Source organism: Sciurus vulgaris (assembly GCF_902686455.1).
Source record: "Sciurus vulgaris genome assembly, chromosome: 11".
In the NCBI taxonomy this organism is placed as follows: Eukaryota; Metazoa; Chordata; class Mammalia; order Rodentia; family Sciuridae; genus Sciurus; species Sciurus vulgaris.
In genome coordinates, this window is record NC_136472.1 from 125,732,232 (window position 1) to 125,737,825 (window position 5,594).

The following is a 5,594-nucleotide window of genomic DNA, read 5'->3' on the forward strand; positions in this document are numbered from 1 at the left end:
GGGACCAAGCCTCCAGCACATGAACCTTTGAGGGACAAACCATATATCAAAACCATAGCACTTACCTCATGCAATCTGGGCATTTGCTTTACCAATGAGTTACCTTCCTCACCCCTTCCTTTATTTTTATGTTTTCTTAAGAAAATAACTAGCAGCAGTTCAGGTTTAAATTACCATTAAAGTTTTTCAAGTTACAATTCACTAAATTAGCTGATATTGGAAAATTGGCTATTTATGTATATTTTTGTTTGCTAGTTCTTTGTCAATTTGTTCTACTTTGAAGGGTTGACTCTTTCACAATTTTAAAATGAAATTAGAACTAGAGGTGTAACTCAGTGATAGAGCACTAGCCTAGTATATGTTAGGCCCTGGGTTCCATGCCTAGCACAGGGGGGAAAAAAAGATTTGACCTTCAAAAAAATTTTAAGACATAGGTTGAATTAATCAGTGATCAGTGATTCTACTCTAAGGAGAAAAGTAAAAATAGACAGTAATTTATTTCCCACTCTTACACCTCTTGTGTTATGAAGAAAGGCATAGGAATTAGTAGAAGCTTCCTTTGAAGAGAGTTTTAATATAGCTCTTGACAGGTCAAAGCACCTATCAACCTAACAAGTATTATTGAATAATTGCTTTATGTTCAGGCCTGAGGCAGATGCTAAAAAAATATAAAGACAGTGAATAAATAGCTTTTTCAAATAGAGAAGACTGGATGAGAATAGTGAGAAATCACATTGCTGAATCAGATTATAGATGATCCCTTATGTTATGCTAAAGAATATGGATTTTGTTCTCCAGCAATTAACAGCTTTAAAGTATGTTCTTTTACTTTGATCATCCCACAAGTCAGCAGGCATCTGCAGTTTCATTTATGTATTTATGTATTTATTCATTCATTCATTCATTTATTGGTACTGGGAGTTGAACACCAGGGCACTTTGTCACCGAGTTACATCTCCAGTTCTTTTTTCTCTTTCTTTCTTTCTTCCTTTCTTTCTTTTTATCCCTATCTTTATTTCTTTCTTTTTTAAATTTTGAGACAGGATCTTGCTAAGTTGTTGAGGCTGTCCTTAAACTTCAGATTCTCCTACCTCGGCCTCCTGAATCATTGGAATTACAGGTATGAGCCACCATTCTGGGTTCAGCAAGCATCTTTAAAATATAAGGCTTGGGGTGTGTGTGTGTGTGTGTGTGTGTGTGTGTGTGTACATCTACACGTATAATCTATCTCAGGATAGAGCATTTGGCTCACATGCTCAAGTCCCTGGGTCTCACTTCTAACTGCAAAAAGTAAATAAAATACAGAAACACATTTAGAACTATCTGGTCCTGTTTGCAACACCATAAATCTACTTAAATAATAAAATGCTATTTTCCCTTGAATTAAAAACAAATGTGTATTATAAAGATAATACAAGAGGAAGTGTAAGAAATGGTCTGGATAGAGGAGATATGGATAGAGAGCAGCTGTTGGGAGACTGATTGATTGCCACAGTCAAGGTGAGATATGAAGAAGGTCTGATGTTACAAGACATCATGCCAGGCACTGCAGGGAAGACTAAACTGAACAAGACATGGCTCCTGCTGTTAAGGATAAATGAATGAAAATGCCAAACTCTATGCTTGTTTACCCTAACATAATGTCCCTGGAGGCAGTCACGTAGAAAGATACAAATAAGAGAAGGTAGACTTTTTTAGAAAAGCTTGCTGAAGAGAAAGATTATGGAAAGCAATAATTTTTGCACCATCCTTTAAAGTTGACTAAGCATTTCCTGTGTCTTTATATTATCAGTCTACATACTCTATGTTGGTATTTTGACCAACCATATAAAACAATACAATGGGAACAATGTGGTCAGCTGTTGCCTGAACTTATTGGTAAATGTGATTTCACTTGCTATTTCAGAGGGAAGAAGAAAATCAAAAATCTCTCCCAGCCCCATGGCTGGCCAAGAGATTACAGAAGTGTCAAAGTCTACAGTGGTGAAAACTTTTTTTATAGTGGCCTGCTTATTCATGTGTTGTGTCACTAGTTAGTCTGGACTGAAGTTCTGTTCTAGACTTAAAGAAACAAATGAGTCATATAAATGATTTCCGGGGCGTAGTATACTGGACCATGTGACAAAAAAGACTAGACATTCCATTCTCCTTCCCTGGCTTGGGGCACTATTATTCACCTTTCTCTTATGTGGATTCGCAGACTCAGCTAAGCTTCCATGGTATAGCTGTTAAAGAAAACAAATACCCAGAAAGAGCTCATTCCTTAATAGAAAAAGGTTGGGATTTAGAAGCAGATAGAGTTGAAAATGTGCCTTCTCAAGGGAGAATGACCTGCTGTGAGTTAGTTTACCTCTCTTGCAGCCACAGTTTTCTTACTTCTAAAACAATGCAACCACACATACCGCATGCCTATTCAAAATAGTAGATGTGTAATACCTCTTACCCCTGTACTTTGCTAGTTGGAATGTAAAATGCTGCAGCCACTTTGGAAAACAGTTTGGTAGTTTCTTAAAAAGTTAAACATAAATCTACCATACAACCCAGGAATTCTACTCTTTGACTTGGTAATACAATGCAAGTCCCTGAAATTTGTGTGTGTGTGTGTGTGTGTGTGTTTGTGGTGTTGGGGATCGAACCCAGGGCCCATGCATGCTAAGCAAGTGTTCTACCACTGCAATACTTCGACGCTCCCCTCCTTTTTTATTTTTTATTTTTCGTGGTACTGGGAATTGAATCTAGGTGTACTTTATCTCAGCCACATCTTCAGCTCTTTCATTTATTTGAGACAGAGTCTCAAAAAGTTGCCCAGGCTGGCCTCAGACTTGGGAGCCTCCTGCAGCCTTCAGGATTACAGGTGGGTGATACCATGTCCTGCTTTTTTTTTTTTTTTCTTTTCTTTTTGAGAAAGGGGTCTTGCTTTGTTGCCCACGCTGTCCTCAGGTGATCCTCCTGCTCTTGCCTCAGCTTCCCAAGACGCTGGGACTACAGATATACACCTCTATGCCCAGCCAAGGCCCTAACCTTGAATGTTTCCTTATAAAGTGAAAACACATACCATAAAGTTATTTTTATTTTTATTTTTATGATGATGATGAGGCTTGAGATTCAACCTAGGGCCCTGTGCATGTTAGGCAAATGTTCTACCACTGAACTACATCCCTAGCCCCACCACAGAGTTCTGTAAAAATGTTTCCTTTTATTATTGTGATAGAAATTTTTGATGGAGTACTTTTTAGAAATTGTTTTTCTTATTAAGAGACATGTATCTGTTTCAACTTTTCTCAGAAGCAAAAAATTAAATGAAAAGAGCAGTTTGTAAAATCACATGCAATATGATTCATTGTGAATTTTAAAACACAAAACATGTGTTTTACATATGGTTCATGAATATATGCATATATAGAAAATTACTTAAAATGGATGGGAAAAGACTAAACTCATATTATGGTTACTTATGAGACTGGGAAGGATATACAGGGGACTTTGGTGCTGCCATAGTGGCTTTTTTGTTTTTGTAGTGCTCGGAATCAAACCCAGAGCCTTGTGCATGCTAGGCAAGTGCTCGCCACTGAGCTATACTTCCAAGCTTTTATTTCTTAAAAAAGAAGGAGAAGGAGAAGAAATATGCAAAGCAAACATTACAAATTATGAATAACTGTACAGTCTGGGTATTAGTGTTTACTATATTATTCCCTGTGCTTCATTAAAAAAAAAAAAATCTTAAAAATGGTGCAGTTTAATGCTGAAATTTGGAGAAAACAGAAAAAGATAAAGACAATAACAATGATAACTTTAACAGAAATAACCACTGTCAACATATTTTGGCATATGTACCTCTCATCTTTTTCATTCATTTATATGTACAACTTAAAAATGACTGGTTAACTTTATTTTGGGATACTTAAGTCACCTGCTGGCAGCTGAGTTGTAGTGCCTTTGGCCTAGGTGTCAAATGGCAGGTCTTACATAAATAAGACCATTCCCACTCCCTTTTATTATTAAAGCTTCTGGTTTATAAACTTGCCCTTTACAAAAGATTTGCTGTGTAGCATGTAAATATTTAATTTAATCCACATCTACTTAGGCCCAGCTGATGTTTGTTTTTCATTTATATTTCACTGTATTGCATAATACCAAATTCATCTGCCAAGTCACTCCATTCCTTTTTTTTTTTTTTTTTTTTTGGTGCTGGGGATTGAACCCAGGGTCTTGTGCATGCAAGGCAAGCACTCTACCAACTGAGCTATGTCCCCAGCCCCCATCCCATTTATTTAAAATAAATAAATAAACCAAAATTGTTTGCCAGTTTTGTGTAGATACCAAACGTTCAAGTGATCAATTACGTTTTTTCCTTTTTAGCTACTTCGTTTGAAATGATATGTCTTCCTTCTACCTTAATACGAATATTTTTCCCTCTCCTTCTTTTTACTTCTTAACTACCTTCTTCCTTGATTTTGAGTATAAACTTAAAAACTGGTTAAGTTTTCAACAGTAAACCAATCAAGAAATCTGGATTTGATGCCTATTACATGGAAACGCCCCTGAGAGTCTAGAACTGCACTGTCAAATATAGTAGCCACTAGTTACTTAAGGCTATTTTAGTTTAAATTCATTAAAACTAAGTAAAAATTGAAATTCAGCTACTTAGTCACACTAAGCACATCTCTCTCTTTTTCATTCTGGGGATTCACCCCAGGGCTTCTTACACCGTCAGCCCACACTAGGCACATTTCAAGTGCTCAACAGTCACAGTGCCTAGCAGCTATAGTACTGGTTGCACACGTACAGAACATGTCCTCCTCTCTATTGGATGGTGCTGATCTGGAATTAGGTGGCAGCAGGCAGCTATGGTCATTTCCTGCACTTTCCGAATCTCCCACTTTCATTTTCCTAGTTTTGTAAACCTCTGCAGTTTGCTCGATCACGATGAGCAAACTGCAGGTGACACACGAATGATGAAGACAGAGCTTATCAGAGGCAACTCTGCCCTTCCCTAGAGACTACTATTCTGCTTTTTTTTTTTAATGCTGGGAATTGAACCCAGGGCCTTTAGCATACTAGGCAGTAGCTCTACCACTCAACCCCCTGAGACTGCTATTTCTGGTAAGCCTCTCAGGCTCTGTCCTAACCCACAGCTTGAAGATTTTCAGATAAAGATCTTACCAAGAGACAGAGTAGATTCATCCATCTAAGCCTCCTTATTTTGTTTACTTGTGATAGAAAGAGTTCAAGAATTTGAAGCCAATATGTTAGAGAATTCCATTTCATCCCCAGAAAAAACATCTAGTTTCTGGATCTGTCTATAGACAGACTTAATGATGGTTTGACTTATGACTTTTTTATTTTACAATGGTGCAAAATGATAAAAATGATAAACATTTAGTGGAAACCATACTTTTATTTATTTGCAGTGCTGAGGATTGAATGCAGGGCCTTAAGCACGCTAGGCAAGCTCTCTACCACTGAGTTACATGCCCAGTCCCATACTTTGAATATAGTATTTTGATTTTTCTCCCCCTTTGGTTAGCAATACTTGGTATGATCCTCTCTTGCACTTCTGGGCAGTGGCAGTGAGCCACAACTCCCAGTAAGCC